Here is a 24,960-nt window from a genome sequence, read left to right as displayed (position 1 = left end):
AACTCCGGAGTGAGAGAGCCTGGAGCAGATGAGTCTGTCTGAGGGGCTTGCAGAGTGATTCCCTGCCACCCTGCTTGCTCAAACGGTGCCTGAATGGCAGCTGCAAATTGCCTATGAAATCCATCCTTTAGTGCTGCCAAGCGTAGGGGGAGGAGGCAGTGTTTTGAAGTAAAGCTATAATATGCCTGCAATAAAAGTTTACCGGCTTTTATATAGGTTCCCAATAATGAGGGGAGATATTTCAGCAGCTTGGAGAATGCCGTGAGAGGAAAAGCAATTCCTGGCACCACCTCTTTAAGGCAAGAATCTGTCTCCCCCACATGGTTCGTAACTGGGAGTTTTTCCCATTTAAAGGGGATTGCATCAAGTTCTGTGCCTCTTTCATTCCTCATCAGGGCTTGTAATGATTCCTAAGGCTTCTGAATGAAGAGTCATAAAGTGTAACTTTGCACTGGAGATGGGTGGTGAATTTTTATGCCCACAAATCTTGGAAGAGTCAAGAGTTACAGATACAGAGAGGTAAGGAGGTGGGGAATTCTGGAGTGTTCTAGGAGTTCAGACCTGGAGCCAAGGGTGTGAAGAGAAAGTAGGACCCAGGTTGTAGACCTTGAGAAATAAACCAGGGCTGGATCAAAATGTTGCTGCCTTAGATAAGGACTCTAAGAGGTGAGGCTTCCGTGAGCTGGTCAGAAACCTAAGAGAAAGTATGGAGAAGAAAATACCTGGAAAGGGGGTATTGCCGATGGGCAGTCAGAGAGAATGACTGGCCACCTGGAAGCAGAGGGAATGCCCTTGGAGATGCTGGTGAGGGGGCAGAAGAGGGGTGGAGCCAAGGTAAGGGGATGGCAGGGGGAAGCCAGGCTGAAGGCAAGGGAACCCACTGTGTCACTAGGAGGGAAGCCTGCTCTTGACCACCACTCTCCTACACTACCCAGAGAGCTACACAGGGAACTGATTTCAGTCTGTGCTGAGATGCCCTTGAGATGAGATACAGACCTGCGGGGCCAGTGGTATTCATGGGCTAATGCACATCATGTCAAACCTCATTAACAGAAACATGCCTGATTTCAAATTTGTGATCATTTAGACACAGACAAGACTTGAGTTGACACATGAGCTTTCAATGAAAATAGAGTTTGTTACACAAATAGAGAGTGTGAAAGGATTATGGGCAACAGGGATAATTAACCTACTTGGAAAAAAACCCACTGATTTCAAGAACTTGAAATGACATTAGTTCCTCTCTCTTTGCATCCAAATGATGTCACTAACAAATGACTGCTGTCTCACCTCAGCATAGACCCAGCAGACCCTCTGCCTTGTAACACTTTGTTAATTACTAATCAGTCCTGTTATACATGCTTAACATAGCAATGGCGCCTCTCTCCCTTCCACGGTCCAGCCCAAGCCACCTCCTCCCCTTGTGTGGAGCTTTCCAAGATTTTTCAGCCCACTCAACTTCTAAATCATCTAGTGCCCGTGCCCCCTGTGTGCCATGTAAAGGCTCCCTTGTACTGAGTTCCATCCTGTGCCCACTCTTACCAGCACTAGCTAGACTAGAAGTACTTGGAGACCAAAAACGAGTCTTATTTATGGCAATGTGACCTATTAGGTCACCAAGAACTTTATGTTAGCTAATTGAAAGAGAAGTGTAATTTTCTAGAAAAATCTTTATATATGGGTATAATGAAATATTAGGAAGCGATTTAAAAAGATGAGTTGGGACTATATATATCGATTTATCTACAAAGATATCCATTTCAGTTTTAGTGGGAAAAAATTGATTGTAGGGCTATGCACATTGTGTGATCTCACATTTGAAGAAAAATACTTGGGTATTTTGTAAACATTTAAATGTGTTGAGCATAGAGAAGAGGATAGACACAAAACCCTTAATGTTTGTTTTCTTGGCTTAGGGGATGGGACGGGGGATGAAGGAAGGAGTCAGACTTTCCCTTTGCAGGTCTCTGTGCTGTCTGGCTTGCTGAAATGAGCATTCATGAAAATCTACTTTGGGCGGGGGTGGAGGGTCAGTAAGCATTACAAATAGTACAAAATTCAGCTGTGTTAGACTTTGCTGCCGCTTCATGTGGCATCCACACACAGTCTCCCCCAGGGAGCTTTACAAGAGATCTTCATGAACTCCACATCTCAGTGCATTCCTACCTTTGAGGTTCCATCCCATCACTGGCTTCTCCCGGGGGGTGACCATGAGTGGATCTGCTTCTTGTATCCAGAAAGCCCTGTATGACACAGGAGATAGCACTCGAGAGCTGTCTGTTTTTCCTTCCAGGTCCACTCTCCACCCCTTCCAGTTTGCTCAGTGCGGAAGAGATGCTTCTGCACACTAACATCCATGGACTGCGTCAATAAGACTTCCTCCCCCACTGAGTTGGGTTCAGCCAGCAGGAGACCAGAGCAGACAGGGCCTTCACTCCCCAACTCTGTCACAGCCCAGCCCCAGCTCACCCATGGCTGTACTGCTCTACTAGAAACCACAAGTCCTGGGGTGCCTGGGTGGCACAGTCGGTTAAGCGTCCGACTTCAGCCAGGTCACGATCTCGCGGTCCGTGAGTTCAAGCCCCGCATCAGGCTCTGGGCTGATGGCTCGGAGCCTGGAGCCTGTTTCCGATTCTGTGTCTCCCTCTCTCTCTGACCCTCCCCCGTTCATGCTCTGTCTCTCTCTGTCCCAAAAATAAATTAAAAAAAAAAAAAAACGTTGAAAAAAAAAAAAGAAACCACAAGTCCTGTGGGCCAGCCCTTCTGCACCCATCACTTTCCCTGGATGTGCTTTGTGTCTTATGTCAGGAGAGAGACAAATGTGGGAACAGTTTCTTGCTGTCCTTTGTCCCAAGGCATTTTACCTCCCCTGCTGGTTCCTTCAAACCTGTGCCCTTGTGAACTGTCCCTTCACTAAGCTGTCTTCAATGCCCTTCTTGTGCCGTCTGTTTCCTGACTGGACCCTGAGCAGCCACTAGCAAAGGGCTGTGGGGTGCTTCAATGGAGAGCAAGGGCTGTCTTCAAACCCTGTCTCTGCTGTGAGAAGCTTCTCAAGCCAGAGACACAGGCACTTTGGAAACACCCCTCTCTAGCAGACCATCCTGAACCTAGCGGGGGTTCTAAGAGCAATGCTTCTTGTTTCTCTCATCCACCACCCATGGACAGGTGACAAATCAGCCCAGTTTACCTCCTGGAAGTCCATTTGAACAAAAAAATTGAGGCGAGCTAAAAGAGATGGAAATCTCCATGCCCCCTCCCAGGCTAGAAACAGGGGTGCTATGAAGCCACTTCAGCCAAATCGCTCCCATAGCAAAATTATGCTCCTGTGCCTCTCACCCAGTGGGTGTCAATCAGACAGGGAACAGGGAGAGAACAGATGCAAACAAGCCGACTAAAAATACACCGGTTGGAGACTTCGTTAAGTGTGCGGGAACATCTCAGTCCCTGGGGCAATGATGGGACCTCGGGATCTCAAGAGGCAGAAGAGGGATGGAACTAAAGTAAAACCCAGTATAAAAACAATAGCAGCAATGACAAAAAATATATACCCAGTACAAAAAAGAAAAAAGAAAAAAACCGTTCATGTTTAAATCCCATGGTGTACTAACACCTAATTATTAATCAAGCTGAACTAGGGCAAGCGATGGTCTCTGGATCCACTTCCTTCCACTGTCCAGAGCCCATCGTTCATTCTGTGTGCTTCTGATCTCATGCACTCCAGGAGATGTGAGAAGGACCAATGTCAGGCCCGCTTCTAGACAAAGAAGAAGGCTCCAACCAAGTGTGGCCTGGAGGCCAGGCACCATGATACAGACAAGCAAACAACCCCTCCACCAGCACTCTCTGCACTCCTGGCTGCAAGAAAGCAAAGGATATTCTATACCCAGGTTTAGAACAACCAGGAGAAAAAAGGACTGTTTTTCAAAAGCATGAATGCCGATACATTACCTTTATTTTAATGAAAGCACTGGTTGCATGTTGTAGAAGAGTCCGAACTAAACTGGCTGATGCAGGAGAGGGCATTGGTTGGCTCCTATAATGGAAAAGTCTAGGAATACTTCAGGCATAGCTGGATCTAGGTACGCAATGGATGTCACCAGGAGTCTCCAGCTCTCTGCCTTTCAGATCTGCTTTTCTTGGTGGGACTTGATTTTCACTGCTCATGAGTGGCCTCCAGAAGCTCCAGGCTGACACCTGTTATTAAGCAACTTTAGAAGAGAGTACATGCTCCTCCAAGAGCACCCACAAAAGTATTAGATTTGAATTTCAATGGTGTGACTTGTAGCACTGGCCCATCTGTATGTAACTTATCTCTGTGAGTAGGAGAATGGAATGCTCTGATGGGCTAGGTCTGGGTCATGTGCTCACCCCTGAGTCTTTGAAATGGAATAGTCCATCATGCAGTAGGCACTCCAAAAATTATGTTGAACACATGAATGAATGAAGGCCCCAGAGATGTGAAAGTTCATGGTACATTGGGAATCAGTGAGGGGCTACTGTGGGTGAAAGAATGTGATGGGAAAGCTAAGAATGAACACACAGTATGTGATGTGGTGGCCACGGGCAAGGTACTTGGCCAACTGGACACAGAGAAGCCCAAATGTGCCATCTGCCTTCTGAAGCTTACAACCTGGTAAGAGTCTTGTTACAACCACCCACATGCCATGACACAGAGAGATGTTCCTGCAGGAGCAGAGGATGTCTTGGCACCTGGGGAGGAGTAGGGCATCAGAGACCTTTCACGGGAGGAGTACACAAACGTTATGTTCCTCTTGGAGTTGGTGAGCGGGAAGAGTTTGGACAGGTGAAAGCAAGGACAAGGGCTTGAGGCAGAAATGCTGCACTGTAGGCCGGGATTGGAGTGGGTTGGTCCTGTGAGGGCAGGCCAGTGAGGGCGCCCAGGAAGTCGAACTCTACATGGGCTCAGGATGCCCCCAGGGGAGAAGGATGAGGCTTCTGGGCCAAGGATTTAGAGCTTTACTCAGTTGGCCGTGGGGCATTGCAGTGGCTTCTTGAGCGGATTCCTCTCAGTCATTATCCTGAAAATAGATAGCATCTGCCTTTTCTTGGGGCGTAGCATCTCAAATTCATGGTTTCAGGAAATCAGCAGGATCTCTCAGCCCTGGCTGCTGCTAAAGGAGCTGTGATTCCTCTCCGAGGGGCAGCGTCTTCAGGCTGCAAATCGCCCTCCCTCTGACTTTCAACCACTTCTAGCGACAACGGCATAGCTCATCTTAAAGAGCCAGGTTTCACGGCATGCGTGATAAACTCAGCTTTAACTGACTATTGAAATCTACAAGCTGTTAATCCAGTGGCTGCCAGCAAAGCCCCATTCTCTCCAGTGTTTAATCTTCACTTACAATGACAGAATTCACATGTTCTCTCAGCTGCTCTCAGCAGCCCCCACCGAGCCTCCTTCCCTAGACCTCTCCTGAAGTCACTTGCACAGCAAATACATTCACAACCTCCTCTCTCCCCCTCCCCTCCCTGTCTATCTATCACTCTCTCTAATGGAGGCACACTGGAAATTCTTGGTCAAAGCAAGTAAGAAACTCTCTTGGCATGGGTAAATTCTGTGCAGGGGAAAGTATGGATTCTCCAGGACCCTTATCAGGATTTGCCCACTCTGCCAGCGATTGGCCCAGCAGGCTCAGAGGAATGCTCAGTTTGATGAGTGACCTTTGCCAGCCATCTGGGTGGGGCCCCTGAGCAGTGCAGAACCTTGTCAAGGGCTTCCTGGGGGTAACCTAGGAGCATCACTGGAGTCCGTGTTGCCTCCTCCCCCATTGAGCAGCTTTACCTGGGACTCCCAGGGCCTCTACTCACTTGGCTGAGTTAGAGCTGCCAACCTGTCCCTCACACCAGAGGAACCACAAGCACCGGGGCAGACTGGGTCCTCATTGTCCCCTACTCATAGGGGACGTCTTCAGTGGCACCTGAGATCCTACCCAGACTGGTCCCTCTTCTTCACCCTTCTCTGCCCTCCTCACACACCCTCACTTCCAGCCATACTGAACTGCCTACTGTTTCCCCAGATCCCTCCACCCTTCCTCATTCCTCTGCCTTTGCTCCCCCGTCTCCTCACCAGGTCACCTCCCCCCTGCAACCATCCCCCACCGAGAAGCTCTCCAGATCCTCCCTAACTTTCAAGCTCAAATGCCACTCTTCCACAAAGCCTTCCCACATTCCCGAGCTCACCTGGAGCCCTGCCTCCAAACTCCTGTGGCACTGTTTGTGCATTTGTGGCCATTCCTCCTGTTCTACTTTATCTTTGCAACAGCATGGCATAGAATTTTGAATATAAAGTTTTCTGTGTGGCCCTGAGAAAACGACTTAACCTCTCTGTGCCTCGATTTCCCAATCCATAGGAATACTATTCCTAACTCATGGAGTTGAAAAAACTGAATGAGCCAATATCTTCAAGTGTCTACGGCAATATCTGGCATACAGTGACTGTTTAAAAACCAGCAGGTGTATTTGCATTGCTAGGATGGCCGCTGCTCTAAATATTTCCTTTCTCTTACTGTGTTATGAGTTCCTCCAGGACAGGACAATGTCTTGTTCCTACTGGAAACCCTCTCGTTGCCCAGCATATGTCCTGGCATGCAGTATGCACTTATTAGTTGAAAAATGAATGAACAAGCAAGCAAAAGAACAAATTGCATAGGACTGGCTTTTTGGCTTGCATTAACTAATATTTTAACTTCTTTTCCTACTGGCCCTTCTTTACTCACATTCACACATACTGCTCCTCTCCACCCCCCGCCCCCACCACATCCCCTCACACACATATACAGTCTAGGCACATCAGATGCCTTAGTAATAGAAGCAGGGAAGAAATAAGCCTCTGGGGAGGTCGGCAAAGCCTGCCTTTCTGGATACACGTGGCACAGAGCATTACGACTGGTTCTTCTCATTGTCAGTCATTTCGCTCATTTCATCAGTCAACAAACCTTTGCTCAGCACTTACTCTGCACCAGACACTAGGCTAGGTGCCAAGGCAAGATCAGCCTAGTCCTGCCCTCATGGTGCTTGAATCTAGTAGCAAAGATGGACCTTAATGACTATTAACTCAAATAGCTGTAAAATCCTAACTGTGACATCGGCCACGACAGTGGCATTTAATAGGAGCAGCTGGTCTGTCTGGGAAGGGAAAGCAAGCAGCAGTACACAGCTCAGGGGCCCTTATTTATCACACTTCCTATGGGATTGTACCCCAAGGGGTCCCACTCATATAAGACTCTCCAAATGATGCCTCCCACCAGAACTGTGTGATGCAGAAGCCTGAGAAAGACTTCTCACGGGAGGTCCCCTGGGCTGTGACCAACAGAAAGAGAAGGATTGCACTAGAAGATGGGTCAGAAGAGAGTATTCCAGGCTGTGCCATGGCCCTAAGGCAGAAGGAAGCAAGGTGCCTTATAGGACCAGAACGAAGACTACTGTGGCTGAACCATAGGATGCCAGGGACAGGAGGAGCACGAGCAGGCTGGATGGGACAAAGGTGCCAGACAATGTGGGGTTTTGCTGGTCATGCAAAGGATCTGTGCCTTACCCTTCAAGTGGAGGGAATGTGGGTGGGGTCCTTCAGAGACACCTCAAAGCCCAATTTCCCCAGTACGGAACCTTCTCCACAGAGGCACCCATCATAAAACTGGCCCAGCTGGGAGGGGTCTGCAGCCCCACTTGTCCTGACTCTCTTTCCATTTCCCTTTGGTCCCCTGATCTACACACCCCTTTCCTGCGGCCAGAACACCTTATAGCACACCTGGCCATTAGGGGCCCATAGGTCCCCACCTGCTCCAAATCCACTTCTGGAAACCTCTTTGAAGTCCATCATTCAGCAAACACAGATGAGATTTGTTAGAGGAATTCTTTTCTGGAAATTAAAGCCAATACAGAGTGAGAGAGAGCACAGTTGCAAAAAAGGATGGGAATGACTGAACCTGTCTTCTGCTGAACAGAGCTTCCCAGATTCCTGAACTGACCTTCAACCTCCACCATCCTGGCTCCACCACTGCTTGGGAAGCCATGGTTTGTCCTCCCTACTTCATGGGGGACTCCCAGAATCAAAAGTGTTACCCCTGAACTGGCTCAGCCAGAACAAAGTACAGGGGCCTGTCTCCTCCGTGGACTCACTTCCCTTCTGTAGTGCAGCCTCAGAGCAAGCAGCCTCTTGGCAACTCATGCTGAATTTGACTAGCTTAGCCTTCTGAATTTCTTTGAAGCTTGGCTTTCTCTGAGCCAGTGGTTCTTAAATTTTTGAGCCCTCTGAAGGGCTCTACTCTTCATTAGGTGAACCCTTATATCATTTCATGGGATTTATGGTCTCCCTAAACCCACCTATGGACACGCTGCCCTAAGCCTCCACTTGCAATGCCAGAGCAGGCTTTGGATACCTGGAAACCCTCTAAGACAGCTTCTTCCACCCTATCCCTAAGGAAGAAGGTTCCTTCCTTCTCCCTCCTCACTTCCTAGAACCCCGACCTGCCTTTTCAAGTCTATAACCAGAGATTCCAATGTAGAAGTCTTAGGAAAATCCCAACTGTGGAAATCCCAGAAGTTCCCCCAAAGCTAATCTTTGCTACATTTCTGGCCTTTGCCCAAGCCAGCATACAAAAATCCTTTTGTAGGATTTTAATACAGACTATGCAAGAAAAGAAAAAGAGGGGAGAACTTTGTGAAATAGGTGTGAAAAACACTGGATTTCACAAAGTTAATTCTGTTTCTTTGCTTTTATACTTCTCAGAGCCTTTAATATGCTAATGTGTTCCTCAGGCCTGTTTGACCACAGAACACTTTTCACAGAGCCTCTCAGTGGTGCACAGAAATAACTTTAGAAATGCCATCCTAAACCCCTTCCAATGTCAGCATAGCGTTAGGTAGCTCCTCAAAAGTGCCCCTGCCCTCCCGTTGGGGAGGTGGGAACAGATATTTGGAACAAATGCATTGCTTGACTGTGGGGAAATAAGTTCAAGAATGCCTATACTTACAAAATGGCTTAAGAAAGCTTAGGGTGGAAAGCCACCACAACGGGGCAAAAGCGCGCAAGGTTAGCTAGTGAGATATTGTAATGGGGTCATGAGTAACTTGTTACTTTCCTTATGGTGCCGTTGTAGTATTGTACTTTGATCACAAACACCACTTGCTCCCCAGACCCTTTGCTTCTTACACACACAAGTTAATGATTACTGTCTGATTGTTTTCTTTTTTTAAAATTTTTTTTTCAACATTTTTTTATTTATTTTTGGGACAGAGAAAGACAGAGCATGAACGGGGGAGGGGCAGAGAGAGAGGGAGACACAGAATCGGAAACAGGCTCCAGGCTCCGAGCCATCAGCCCAGAGCCTGACGCGGGGCTCGAACTCACGGACCGCGAGATCGTGACCTGGCTGAAGTCGGACGCTTAACCGACTGCGCCACCCAGGCGCCCCATCTGATTGTTTTCTTTACGTTCACCACGTGTGTAAGATCTTGAGCACTCAGTAAATACGGAGACGAAAGTCCTGTTGGGGGCTCTTGTCTCCTCCCAGACATTAGCCTCTCCCATATTCATTTCTGCATCCTCTGTCTTGCTGGATAAGAGAGAATTCCAGACTCATAGTCTGCAACACTTGATGGAGAGCAGTGATTTTCAACCTTGGCTACATATTAGAATTGGCTGGGGAATTGTGAAACTTACTTCTGCCCGGACCCTACCTCCAGAAGTTCCAGGTCTTTTGGTCTGGGATGGGGCTTTTCTTTTTGACTATCTTCCAGGTGATTAAGATATGTAGCTAGGGTAAGAATGTGTTGAGTTTCTTAATGGATTGGTTTTCACTAGGTTTAGTTATGAGGCTAAGATGAGATGAGATGGCTTAAATAAGAGTTTATTTCTCCCTTATATAAAAGTCATAAGGCTGGTATGCTGGTTCTACCCCATAAAATCCTCAGAAACTAAAGCTCCTTCCATCTCACTGCTCCACCATCCCTAGAGTGTGGTCCTCATCCTCATGGCACAATGTGGCAGCTAGCGCTCCAGCCATCACATCTATGTCTTCCAGGCAGCAAGAAAGGGAAAGAAAAAAGAAGGGACAATGAGCATGTGCCCACTTCCTTAATGAAGGTGCTCCTACAATGACAAACGGCGCTTTGATTTATAGCTCATTGACCAGAACTTTGTCATATGGTCATACCTATCCACACAGAAGGCTGGGAAATACGATCTTTATTTGGTTGGCGTTATGCCCAGATAAAAATCAGATGTTCTATAGAAGACAGAAAAAAAAAAAAAACAGGACAATCTGTCACCTCTGCCATGAGTTATGAGAAGTTTAATTAGACAATGCATTTACACTTGCCAAGCATCTGGCTATGCACGGGTGCCCACAAAGAGGCTAGGCTAGTGCTAGAGAGTGGCAGAGGAAAGAACTCACTTGGCAAGAAGGATCATCTAGGAATAAGTCTTTCCTAGGATCCTGGTTTCACAAATGGCCAGAATGCACACCATGGAGGCTGTGCCACACGTCAGAAGCGACAGAGCCGGGATTCAAACTCGGGGCTGTCTGGGTATGATATCTAATATCATACCCAGGGGGAGGGGAGGGGAAAGTGTGACAACCTTTGCCTGGATCAAAAAGCCCCCAGACATGCATAACCCATAGCCTCCCAAGGTCTTGTTTTGGTGTGAAGATGTAGCCCCTGCATGGAAAGGACCTCCAGGTGCTGAGTGCCTCCTCCCATGTCTGTCCTGCTGGGTTAAGGGTTTGCCCTCTGAAGGCCTCTGGGAACAACATCAAGAGGCTGACACCTGTGCTACTCAGTACATGGCAGTTTCTTCACCTTCTTCCTTAGTAGGGAAGTGGGGGGTGAGGGGAGGGCTAGAGAACCTAGAAATGAAGTTATCACATGGAGTGGAATGGAGAGAATTGGCATAGAAAAGGATCCCCAGGGTAGGGCTCCTTGTGGGAGTGGAGTGAGAGTGGGCGGGTCCCTGCTTTCTTTCTTTGTCAAATTTGATCCATTTGTTCTCAGCACTGGGCTCTCTTCACTCAGAGGGTCCCCAGGATGAATGCTCATCCTGTTTTGCTCCGGGTACAAAACGTGTCAGTGGGTGGTATCTGCTTTCATCAGCCAAGCAATCAACCACCTGTGGAGTCTTGCAGAGTGATGACATCCAGAGCCCTGGGCTTGACCCTGAGTGGGACAGAGGGGGCATGGCATAGCAGAGGTATTCCCTGCCCTGAGAGCTACTAACTCATTAGACAGACAGAAGTAATTCCTAACAAACCTCCCAGACAATTGAATTACAACCAAGGCCATGTGCCAGCTGCCTTGAGGAGGGTCCCTAGAAACCAACATGAGACACCTCTGTCTACCTCTCATCTGTCAGATACAAATATGTCTGCCTTGAGCTGGGTCAGCTGGGCTGGAGCGGCAGGGTGGAGATGGGTGGTCCAAGAAGGCTTCATAAAACACCCAGACCAGGCAAGTATGTGCGTGCATGGGTGTGTGTGCCTGCAACTGCCTGATCACGTGCATGGGTACATGAGTGCACATGCGGACATATGCGTGAGCATCTTCAGACTGGCCTTTGCCAAAACTGTCAAGCTTCAGGTGTATCCCTGCTTCCATTTGAAGTGACTTTCTCCTCCTTTCCTCAACACCCCTTGCCTCCCTACCCTCGCCTTCTCTACTGCCCACTCACAACACACAGAAGAACCAGTGGCCCCCTTCCAGCCCCAGAGATAATTAATTAATTATGATTAAAGGCATAACATCTTACCGTACAGGGGCATCTGTCTCTATATTTTGAAAAGGGGCAATGCTTAACCCCTAGGACTGAATCTCTAAAGGAGGTAACAGCTGGGGGACAGGTTTTCTAACAATTCTTAAGTTTCCTTGAGGTCATGCACAGTGCTGGGCAAATCATGTCCATCATCTCATTCAGCCCTCATAATAATTCTGCAAAAGACACAGTCTCTGTCTTGTTTCTCAGAAAGAGAAACTGAGGCATGGAGGCAGGAACGGGGCTTGCCCAAGGTGGTCCAGTGGTGGCACAGAGTGACCATTTTTCAGTACCCTGTGCCTGGATGGGGACAAAATATCGGAGTGGGGATTGGGATGGATGGCAAGACATGAACTACTCCTCTGTCCAGGCTGACCCCACATCTGTGAGGCCCAAGGTCCTTCTAGAGCCCCACAGCCCTTTTCCCTCCCACTTTCCCCTCCATCCTCCCTCCCTCTCTCCTCTCCTCTGTCACTTTGGGAAGTAATTGACAAGGTGGGATAATTTGCCCTTGCATTCACACCTCCCAAAATGAGGTGGTGGTTTGGGGCTATCCCTGAGCAGTTTTTAAGAAAGCAATCTAAACGGAATCAAGTGTACTTCCCTGCCTGAGGATTTAGCTACGGAGTCATTTCTCTGGGTAATAATGATAATGAAAAATGGCTTCCAATTATTCAAAGCCTGTTTCCATGAATAATTCAGGAGCAAAGAAGCTGGGGCTCCTTACCTGCTTTTGCCACAGCTCCCCTCCTCCACTCCCACACTTTCCTCACTCCTGGGCTGCTTCTTAATTTCCAAAACAAAGACAGTAACTCTCTCCACCCTGAGGTACCCAGAAACTCGTTACCTGGAAATGCCAGTTAAGGTAACCACCATTGAAACTCATGCCATGTGCCCGACCCTGGGCTAAGCATGCTGTATGCATTCCCTCCTGAATCCTCGCAGGAGCTGGTCCACATTGTACAGGTAAGGAAGCAGAGGCTCAGAAAATGAAAGGAATTCTTCCAAGGTCATACAACAAAAAAGTGATCGTGCAAGGATCCAACCCCAGGAAATGCCAAAGCCTGGGCTCCACACCACCACTGTCCATTTGCACTGAGGGGACAGGGCCATTTCCTGGGTCATATACCTGACCGTCCCTCTTCTTGCCCCCACTCTCAAGTCCAAAGCTGGAGAGCTTTCTCAGCCCATTCCAGTGCTTTAAGATTTGTGCAGAATCATCCCTCCTCCTGGAATGTTGCTGGACTCCCCAGTTTACAGCACTGGCTTCTTGCAAGACCTGTTTGGTGGACAGAAACCTGGGAAATCTTTTCAAGCCCTATGACATCTGGGGGCAGGCTTTGGCTTATCCTAAGTCCAGCTCCTCAGAGAAAACTTTTACAAAGTTTTATGTGTAGGTGAAAGCACCCACAACCCCCTCCCTCACCTTCCCATTACTTTAGCAATCTATATCCCATCATAACTAAGAGGACAGGTGGGAGGAGCAAGTTTGGAATAGCACTTTTAGCTTCCTGATCTAAGACGGCTGTGCTTGGTTCTGCTCTGGTTCTTTGCCATCTCCCTGTGACACTGGGCACATGGCCCCTTGCTCTACACTCAACACAGAGAAGGGGCCACGTCAGCCAAAGACCGATGTCTAGACACCTGATACTGGGAGAAGAAAGAAGGCACAGGTGACTCCGTTCACCCCAGTCCCAAAGGGTCTTTAATCGGCCCCACAGCAGAGGCAGCGAATGCACCTCCTGTATCCATTCACCCTTCTTCTTTAGAAACAGAACCCTGGAATTTATTCCCACACTCTGCCTCCAAGAGTAAAGACTACTTATGCAGCTGGTCTCCTCAGGCAGTTGGGCTCTTACCACAGGAAATATAGCAGAAGAGTGTGGGAAACTTCCAGTAAGCCTTCCTCTTCCTTCTCTTCCTCCCATTGCTGCTTAGTATGAGATGTGGTGGCAGGAGAGGACCAGAGCCATTGCCAAACAGGCAGGAAGAGGATCCCTGACCTCATTCTTCTCTTGCCCGCCTACCACCTGCGCACACCTCCCATTGGCCAGACCCACCTGGAAGACAGAGGAGTTGAGCTGAGGGTTCCTTAGTGGTCAGCCTCTAGGAATCAGATAGGGAACCTTCTGCCAGGGCAGGCATGACTCCAGAAGACCCTCTCACCCACTTCCCCCCAAAAGCTCATAACATGTCTGCCAGAACCCCCACCCTCTGCCTTTGAAACCCACCTCAGCACTCACAACAAAAGACGATTGAGTCTGCAACCAGTTTATACCATTATTTGTACTTGCTGATTCTTTCTCTTGTTGTTTCCTTTTTTTATTGTGCATAACATAAAATGTACCTATTTAACCACTTCTAAGTGTACAGTTAGGGGCATTAAGTACATTTACATTGTTGTGTAACCATCACCACCATCCATCTCCAGAACTTTTTCCTCTTCCCAAACTGACACTCTGGCCCCATTAATCACTAACGCTCCCTTTAGCCCCTCCCCATTTCTCCTCCCTCCAGCCCCTGGAGACCACCAACTACTTTCTGTTTCTATTAGTTTGACAACTCCAGGTACCTCATATAAGTGGAATCAAAGAATATTCTCCTTTTGTGACTAACTTATTTCACTTAGCACAAAGTCTTCAAGATACATGTAGCTCGCAGTGCATATCAGAATTTCCTTCTTTTCAAAGACTGACTATATTCTACTGTAAGTGTATACCCCATTTTGGTTTTGCATTCATCCACAGATGGACACCTGGCTGGCTGGCTTCCACCTTTTGGTTATTATGAGTCATGCTGCTGTGGACATGGGTATAGGACATAGTTCAAGTCTCTGCTTTCAGTTCTTTTGGATATACGCCCATATGATAATTCTATGTTTAATTTTTGAGGAATTGCCAGAGTGTTCTCCATAGTGGCTATACCATTTTACATTCCCACCACTGCTGACTCATTTTCAGCATTGTTTTCATGACATTTTATGTTCCTATGTCGTTTCCTCATCCAGACAATCAGTACCTCCAGGGCAAGGACAATACCTTCTCTTGCCTATGGATTTGACAGCAATAAATATTTATGGAGGACCCCCTGTAGAAAGACACTACAAATCACCAAGCACATTAATACAAATGACCAAGAGCCTTTCCTAGACCTCAAGGAATCAAGGTTTTCAACGTAGAAAGAAAAGCATCCAAGCAAATAAATGCAGTGGTATTGGCTACAACACAGAAACAACATGCTTATTCCCATCGGGGTATTTACAGAAGTCTTCCTAGTAAAGACAACACTTGAATCGGGCTGTGAATGGAAAGAAGAAGGTCTCCAGCCAGCATCAAGAAAGGGAACCCCAAGTGAGAGAAACAGGGAGAGCAAAAACACAGCAGTATGAAAGCTTCCAGTGTGTTCGGGGAGTAACAGGGGCTCAGGGGTCCAGCACCACGACTGCAGGGCCAGTGAACTGAGGCAAAGTCAGTGGGGTGAGTTGGGGGGTGAAGACCGTCTTAGCTGCCATGTTGAAGAGTTTGGGCTTAATTGGGACCAATTCATCTTAATTGCTGAAAGTTTTTGAGCAGGAGATGTTATAACCAGAGCTTTGTTTTATGATAAGGAAAGCAACAGCAGAGCAGAGGACTGGGTTAGGAGGAGGAGATTAGAAGCAGGAAGCCAGCTCATGAGACCATTGCAAGTTAGACACAAACCATGTTAGGACCTTGAAAGCAATGCCATGGACAGAGCGGGCTTGTGTTGGGGATGCTGGTAAGAGAGCACTGTGCAGGGAACCCTGTGGAATGCAGGCTCATTCTCTCTGAGCTGAGGGAACCCGTGCTGTGTGCTGCCTTTCCCAAGCCTCCTCTCTCAATTTGCATGTGGTATGGACTCCAACTCAAGGATTAGTTAGCCTTCTGTGGGGCCCACTGAGGCAGAGGTGAAAGGCTGCAAAGGCTGGGAATGGGCCAGCTGGGCCGGCACCAGATTGAGGACACGGCATAGACATAGGATGCCCCTGGGAGAAAGAGCTAAGGGGAGGCCGAGTCAGGATGTCTACTGACTCCAGAGCCCGGGAACTCTACTGGCCTCTGCCCTCCCCTTCCTGGAGTGCCAGCAAGGTGAGCCACGATCAGACGGGGAAGTGGCATCACTGCAGAAACCACGCAGGTCTGAAAACTCCTGTACCCTGATGTTTTGAGGGAGCTCCCCATACTTCCCAGCATCCATTTGGACAGGGCCAGAATAAGAGAAATGAGCAATAGCCTGGATCAGACAATGCAAAGTATGTTTTCCACTCATCAGAAGGCTGGATCTGTTATAGTCAGAATGGAAAAGCTTCAAGTTCTGTACCAGAGAAGATGATGCTCTTACAATGTTACCTTTTATTCCCTGCACTTGGGATAGAACTCCACCACAGGTGCCTAACACACAGGGCTCAGCACGCCCTGGCCATGCAATAGGGAGGCAGGCCCAGACCCGCATCTCCAAGCTGTGGGAGCATGGCTGTGGGTTGAGGACAAACAGAAGGCTGTGGAGCTGAGTGGCAGGACCACCGTGCACACTTTTGCAGGTCACTGATCACGCAAGGGCTTCTGGGAGCTGGGACAGCTTTTCCAAATTTGCACAAAGGCTTCATGTGGAGTAGCTAGGGCCTTGGTGATACAAAGATTTTCAAACTACTTCAGAAATCATCTCCCAGCTCTGATGTTCCAAAGCCAAATACTTCTATTATTAGCTCTCATAGCCCAAGTAGCTCCCTTGTGTAGCACCTGTCACATTTACAGATTTACATTTATTTGTATGAATATTTATCAATGTCTGTCTTCCCTCTGGATCCTAATCTCCAAGAAAGCAGGGAGCAAAAGGTTGCTTGGGTGCCCGGCAGTACTTGGCACATAGTAGAGGTTTATTAAGTGAAAACTGCTGTCCCAGCTGTGGGTCACCACAAAGCTCGGCAGGATGACTTTTGTGCCCCAATCCCTGTCTCCAACACCAGGATCCAGTTCCCTGGAGACCAGCCGTGGCTTGGAAGTGGGTGAGAAATTTGGCTGCACTTAGGCTTCAGAAGCTCCAGATTTTGAAGAAAGCACACTGTGTGAAAACCCTCAAGCCACAGGCAAGGGTGGAAACCGAATTAGGGTCCCTCACCTCCCGTGTCCCATCCCTTATGCCACCAGTAATGCAATGAGCCAGCCAGGGAACCCCATGGCAGAATGACGGAGAAGTCCAATTTTCTAAAAGGCATCTAAAGCCAGACTTTGTCTGAAATCCACACACCCTCGTGCACACACATAGACATTATTTTAGGCTGCAGAGTTACTCACAGAAGTCAGCAATGGTAAACAACGCCTTTTGTCACCATGGGAGAATGGGTCGCTTCTCAAAGAAGCCCCGTTTCTTTTTTTTCCACCCACCAAAGCCGTCATCAGGTTTTAACAGCAACAGGCTTGGCTTAGACAGGAAGATCCGGGGGGGGGGCGGGGGGGGGCGGAATTCGACACCTCCTCCTTCTCCCTTCAGTCTTCCATCGGGAAAACAACCAACCAGTTCTTCAAGTCACTCCTCCATGTTCCCTTTTTTCCTAAAAAGTAGATGCCATCCCTTAAAAACAACTAACACCTCAAGGCCTTCTGTGTTTCTTAGCCCACATTTTAGGTCAACAGCGGTATTTAAAAGCCATTGCTGCATGGCAAACACCCTCCAAATCGCAACAGTAAGCACTTATTTTTCACTCACAGGTTTGCAGATTGGCCGGGCAGCTCTGCTCCGTGTGTTTCTGATCCTCGTCTTGGGGCCAGAGGTGAGTCGGGTGATGATAAAAGCACAAGAGGGCAACTGTATTGCACCAGCACGTCTCAAGCCTCCACTTCCTTCATGTCTGTGGCATCCCCCTGGCAAAGCACGTCCAATGGCCAGACCTCATGTCAAAGGGCAGGGACGTGCTATCCACCAAAGTGACACAGCACGGGCATGGATCTAGAGAGGGGTAAGTCCATCCTTCATAATAAAAAACTATCTGCTTTCTTGCTGTTCACCAAGTCCCTCATTTGCTGAGTTTCTGCTACATGCAAAGCACTATGGGATACCAAGTTGAATTGGATCCAGTCTCCACCCTCCAGGAATTTACAATAAAGGAAACACAAGAGTCCCTAAAAAGGTGACATTTGAATGTGAAGCAAAGAGCTTGGGAACAGGGGAGGAAGTAACACATTCTGCCGGTGCCAATGGAGGAATACTTCACGAGGGAGGGAACATTTTAGGTACAAGAATGCTTTTGATGGGTAAAAAAGGAAAGAACCCTTGGCTTTCAAGCCAAGGGCAAGAAATTCAAGATCAGTGGTGATGTATGATGTTGTATTCTTTCGTATTGTAAACTGCTTTCATAATCCTGGATCCTAAAGACACAGAGGGTGCTGGATTCCCAGCATGATAGTGCTGTAGAGGATTCAAGAGCTCACCTAAACCAGAAGCCTGTATCAGGACCCCCACATTGTGAAGCCCAAGGGGACCCCAAGATGAACAAGCCATAGCTCTCTGCCTTCAGATTGGGCGGTTCTCACCTCAGAACAGAGGTAGACAGGTGCATGGCTTGTGATCGTGGGAAACAACAGGACCAATTTGTAACACCAAAGCATGCAAAGCAAGGAGGGAGAAAATGTGGCAATCTTGAGGACAAGAGAAATGTCGAGAGACTTCCGGTCAAGAAAGACTTCCGCACTCTGAGACCTTTCCTGGGAGAGGCATTCTTTCTCTCTCTGCATGCAGGTGTCTGGAGTGGAATTTCTCTTAAGGCCCATGGGCTCCAAAGCATTTGGGTGAACCCTGTTTATCTTCCTAAAACTTAGAAATTAAAAGTAAAATTGCCTCTTCAGATCCACCTGTTCTATGTTACATTGGGGAAATCAAGGTGGCCCAGTAGACACTTCTCTCACTGATGGTCCAAACTAACAAATGCCCAAGGACACCTAGAGGTTAACATGGCCAGGAATTCTCCCTGTGGAGTCTCAGGATGGCCATGAGTGAGTCTGTGAGCACTGTGAAATGACATATAAGATGTGTGTTTTCATGACTATCATTTTGGAGTAAGAATTCATACCTTTCATTATATTTACATCCTCAATACATTAGGAACACCCCCAAGAAATTAAAAACTTGGTCCACTCCTTCTTTCGTTTCTTCAGCAAACACTTACTGATGCTGACCTCCCAGAGACCACGTGCCCAGCACTGGGGACACAAGGAAGGTGAGGCATCACACAGCCTCCAGATAGGACAATCCATACGTCACCTAGCTCTTGCAAGGAGTCTGTTAGGTCAGCCTCATTTTATATCCTTTCATAATGTGAGACAATATGCCCAACATTCCTCACTGCTCCCCAAATCCTTCCACACACACCCCCCTGCGCACCCCTCTCCCCACCTCCATCCCTTCATGCCTTTAACGAATGTTTAAGGAGCACACACACGTTTTGCGCCTGGCCCGGCCTGTGTCTCGTTTAATTACTGAGACCACAGATCGGACTGAGCCAATTTTGAGGCAATTCATCTCTATGACGAGAAAAAAAAATGTTAAGTCTCTACATCTCCTCTCCGCCCCTCTCCCGGCCCCCCTGCCCTGCCCCAGTCAGGGAAAGCTTTGTTTTCTCCTTGAAGAAGCCATGTTGGAGCTCCCCCCTATGTTTATGGTTTATGGAAGGAGAACATTAGAGAATTGCCATGGTTACAGGCCCCATTCTGCTGGCATCTGAGGACCAGAGGGAGCTGGAGGAAAGCACCGAGCAGCGGCCCCTGGTGCCACTCAGCCCAGAATCATCATTTAAAAAAAAAAAAAAAAATGTTTACATCAGAGGAGAAATTGCTTCCCTAACAGCAAAGAGAAAATGCCAGGTTTGATGAGATTGTTACACAGACTCTTGGCTGGGTTGTTTCTTCCTCACCAGCTCCCCCCTTCCCCCGGCCCCATTATTATTGAAGGTGGTATTAAATCAGGCAAAGGGAGCAGACGACAAAATGCTACTGGGTGTTGGCAGCTCTGGCGGGACGCCCGGGCTCCGTGCTGGCCCCACGCCCCATCCCCTTCATCTTCAGCCGCGGCAGCCTGGGCCTCCAGGGTCGCCGTCTGCCTGCAGGCCCCGCGCGCGAGGCCAGCCCGGAGCTGGGCCGATGGACCCCACTCCATCTCCCCGGGGGCTCGTGGACTCCAGCAGAGCGTTCTGATTCTGAACCAGAAGCCGGCCAGGCTACAGACGGGCAACCAGCGTCCTTGGAAAGGTGTCTTTGCCTCTCCGAACTATGATTTCCCTTCCTGAAAAACGAGGGCGTGGGTGACCGTCCCGAAAGCAGAGCCGAGGAACACTGTGGTGGAGGGTCCCGCTGTCTGGGCCCAAATCCCGCCTCTGCCGTTGGCTGCTTGGATGACCCTGGCCAGGTGCTTAATCTCCCTGAGCTTCAGCTCCCTCACCTGAAAACCAGGAGGGACGGCAGCGCTGACCACGTGGAGCTGTGGGGACAAACACCCACTCAGAGGGGTGTGGCTGTGCACACACTCGGGCAAAGGAGCGCCTCGTTCCTGTGGCCACAGCCTTTCTTCCAGAGAAAGTCTCCTTTCTTCCAGAAAGCCCAGAAACTAATGCATTCCTTCAATAAGGGGTGTTGTTTGGGCTACCAGATGGCAGGCCAAGCTGTTGGCATTCTGATGGAATGATCTTGCACCTGTCTTTCTTCCCCTTCTCCCACGCCCCTGCCCCTCCCTCGGAATGAACCCACGGTGGGTGCGTGAGGGGGCTCATCGTGAGGAGATCTGCGGGGGCCTGAGGGAAGGCTCACCTGCTGCCAGTTACAGAGCAGGGGACCTGGGTTTTTGCACTCCAAGCTCATGGAGGCGCACCTGGCTTTGGGTGGGGTTCCTTGGTGAGGTAAAGTGGGAGCTAACTAAAGAGGTCCCGGTCCGGGGAGCCATAGTGAAGGGAGTAACCAGATCGCATTTGTTAAGGACAACAGATGCATTCCTATCTGCGGCGCCCTTTGGCCGGGCACCATGTTAAGCCGGCGCTGCGCTTGTAGTTGTGATCACACACGTGTGACAACACGTGGCACCTTGCTCAAGCTCATACAGCTTCCATGGGGCCGAGCCTGGCTTCCACACTGGGATAGTTGGGGCCGGACCCTCAGCCTCTCCACACAGTTTCCAAACAAGAGACCCACTAGGAAAAGGACTCTAGCCAGCATACAAAGTGCTGAAGGCCCCCGACCTCAAACCTTTTGCTCTTTCTTATCACTACTCTGTTCCCTGAGGTCTTGTTGACATGCCTGAGAACTTAGTAAGGTATAATGTGAAAATCCGAGTGCCTCTACTGTGCAGAAACCAGGAAGGAGAATTTGGAAGACAAAAGGCAGCTGTGGGAGTGGGAGGCCCAGCAGCCCCATCCCACACAAAGACTCTCCACCCAGAGATGGCCCTGGAAGAACCAGACTCTGTTCTTTCAAGAGGGGAGATTCCTTTACCCAGGTGTGTGGGTGCATTAGTCAGTGGTACTGATCGGTTCGAGCAGCACCGTGCCAGCCCCCAGGGCAGGCAGGAAGGACCCTGGTGATCAGAGACCATCTTCCTTTCCTCCTAAGCCTCATACTCTGTGCCAGGTGCTGTATTACTTAATTCAGCTCCTCATAGCTACGTGATTAGATAATCACTATAGTTATTCCCATTATGTGGAAGGAAAAGGAGCCTTAGAGAGGCTAACTGCCCCCTCCACGTTCCTAAAGTGGAAAGTGACAGAACCGAGATTTAAACTCAGAGCTGTCCAAAATCAGAATCCAAAGCCCTTGCTTTGTGCTCACTGAATCCCTCCTCAAGGCAGAAAGAACTGTCCTAGAAGCCCAAGGCAGGTCTGTCTGACCCCACAGCCCATGCCCTTAGCCCATAGGACACGTTACTTCTCCTCAGGGAAGGACAAGCTAGTTAAAAGACAGGGCAGCCACCAAACCCACTAAGTAGCATGCCGCAAATGTCCATCACTGAGGAATGTAGCAGGAGGTATAGACATTCACCGAAGAAGATGTGGGTTCCCGGATGGACACCTGGGACAGGGTGAGCTGGCAGGACAGAACGGCCATAGCAGAAGGGACCAACCCAAGCAAAGGCAGAGAGAGGAGGGTAAGTTCAGCAGAGAAGGCATCCTGAGAGCCAAGTAAGAGGAGGCCCCCTCCAGTGAGCTAATGAGGAGTAGTGGGGTCTCCACGTTGAGTTATGACGGGCTTCAGGGCTCCAAGTTGGCCGCGGGCGCTGAGCCCAGGCCTCCCCACCTGTTCCACCGCTCAATCCAGGAAGCCTGAGCCCTTATACCCCACCCACCCCCTGTCCCCCACTCGGAAGGAAAAGCAATTTTCCCTATTAATGTATCTGAGTCCCAAACCTGCTGACCTGTGGAAAACCCTTCCTAGTGATTTGTCTCTTCTAAGACGACTGCCATTATTTTAAGTCACATATGTAGTGGAGACACTCGCTCCTCTCTGGGGTCAGATTGGGCTTGCCCTGGAGGCCAGAGAAAGTCCAGAGGCATCTCAAGGGGTTCCTGGCCCCAGGGTGACATCACCTGGCAGGGCCACTTATACCACTCTGGGACCACATGGAACTCCTCAGAGACCCCTGTTGGCAGGTACTTGGCCAGGAGGGACCAGACAGAGAGAAAATCTGGGCTCAGGCCAACAGCCAGCAAAATAACTTTTAGAAGAATTAGTTTACCTACCTATGAAACCAGGGCAACTGTGTCATGGCAGACATCTTAGAAGAGCTTTCACGGATCCCACAGTGGACTCAGGATGACAATCTTGTACTTAAATGACCCTGCTTTTTCTCAGATAGCAAGAGAAATAATAATACCCCAAACATTTCCACCCCACCTCATTTTTTCTTTGCTACAAAAGCAGGGAGGTATTGGGAAATGGATACTAGAGATTGGTCAGACCAAAAACAACTCAGAAATTGCAACTTAGTTCACAGGGGGACAACATTTATTCATCACCTGATGCATGGCTCACAAAAAGGGTGGGAATTGCCAGGGGTAATGGCAAGACCCTACCAGGCACCCTTGACAGAGAGGCAGAATAATGGGGGAAAAAAGGAGCTCTGTGGTCTGAGTATCTGGGTTTAAAACCAGCCCCCTGTGGCATTAGGCATGGTGTTTAAGCTCTGTGTGCCTCCATGTCCTTATTTGTAAAATGGGGATATTAACAACCGCAGCAGATATTCAAGTAACATTATTTCTCTTCCTTCTTATATCTCACTTATTCCACTCTGAATCTTTCAAAGCTCACTTCTCCATTGAAATCTGAGCTGTCTACCCCTCTACCTCCTACAGCCTGCTAGTACTGTTTACTGTGTGCAAACCTCTACTATGCCATCAAATATTTTTATGTGCTGTGTTTTCATATTGTTTTCAGAGTGGAGTGCTGTCTCCCCAATTATAGGAATAGTGTGTTGAGGTACAGCTGCCTTAATACTTACTGTTGATGCCCTCTGGGATCTGCTACAGGACTGGCACAGGGTGGGAACTCAAGCAAGAGGTGTTTAGCCAGGTGACTGTGGAGACAGAAGGGGCTTGTGGATCAGAAAAGTCAGTCCACTGGACTGGCCAGGTAAGGACTTGCTCAATGTATACTGAGGATGTAGCCTGCCATTGCCTACACATACAGGGGATGATGGATGGATGATGGGTGGATGGATGGGTGAATGGATGGGTGAATGGATACTGGAAGATGAATGGATGGAGAATGAATGGATGGCTGGAATGATGACTGGATGCATGCTTAGACACATGGATGCATGGACAGAATGACCTTATTCTGGGGAGATTTCTCTGGCCGCCTAGTCCCTTCAAGTTTACCCTGAATATTTACCTCCTTTCCTCCTCCACAGGCTGTTATTTTAGCCAGGCCACACCCAAATTCTCAAAGGGAAGGTTGGTTAGTTTTCTCACTTGCTTGTGTTGTGTAACTAAATAATATAAAAGTAAATCAGTGTGGGGGCACCTGGGTGGCTCAGTCAGTTAAGCATTGGACTTCAGCTCAGGTCATGATCTCACAGCTCGTGAGTTCAAGCCCCACATCTGGCTCTCTGCTGTCAGCGCAGAGCCTACTTTTGATTCTCTATCTCCTTCTCTCTCTGTTCCTCCCCTGCGCTTTCTCTCTCTCAAAAATAAACATTTTTTAAAACATTAGTGTCATGTCCCAAGCATTTCTGCCAGTTCTTTCAGCCTCCTAATTAATGCCATTGACTGGCAGGCACTCAGTAGTCTGTTCCCCTGAGCTCTGCCGGAGCCCCCAACAGGTCATACCAGGCCTGGTGCAGCCTGCATTGAGCCCCAGCCGGTGACCTCCTCTCCTGCCCACCCTGGAGACACAAACACTTCTGCCAAGTTCAGTGTGAGGCAGTCCAGTGCCACCACGTGCCCAGGAATGTGGTTACCAGGATCATGTAGGAAAGAGTTTCCTTCCACAGCCTTAGCTCTGCTCAACCCACAACTCACCCTCCAGGGCTGATTCCTCAGCCCTCCTCCATCAGTTCCCTTCTCTGGCCTTTGAAACCTTCTATTTACTCTGTGGGGAAGGTGAAACTGTCTCTTCCCTCCACTCATATTTCTTTTTTTTAATATTTATTGTGAAAGAGAGGAAAAGAGCACGTGGGAGAGGGGCAGAGAGAGAGGGAGAGAGAGAGAATCCCAAGCAGGCTCCATGCTATCAGTGCAGAACTCAATGTGGGGCTCGATCCCATGAACCATGAGATCATGACCTGAGCTGAGATCAAGAGTCAGACGCTTAACCAACTGAGTCACCCAGGCACCCCCCTCCCACCCATATTTCAGCCTCAGCCCACCAGAGAAGAGCACCTTTCATGAGTTTCCCCCCAAAGCACATTCTACAAAACACCTAGATGGTACCCCTCAAAACTGTCAAAGTCATCAAAAACAACAAAAGTCTGAAAAACTGTCACAACCAAGAGAAGCTAAGGAGTCAAGATGACTAAATGGGATGAGGTTTCCTGAATGGGATCCTGGCTCATCAAAAGGACATGAGGTAAAAAATAAGGAAATCTGAACCAAGTATGGGCTTTAGTTATTAATAATGTACAAATGCTGGTTCATTGTTTAGGACAAACGCACCATACTAATGTTAAGATGTAACAACAGGAAAACTGTGTGGGTTTCGTTCTTA

The sequence above is a fragment of the Panthera tigris genome, chromosome D2 (genome assembly GCF_018350195.1).
Source record: "Panthera tigris isolate Pti1 chromosome D2, P.tigris_Pti1_mat1.1, whole genome shotgun sequence".
Classification (NCBI taxonomy): Eukaryota; Metazoa; Chordata; class Mammalia; order Carnivora; family Felidae; genus Panthera; species Panthera tigris.
Note: the sequence above shows the minus strand (reverse complement) of the source record.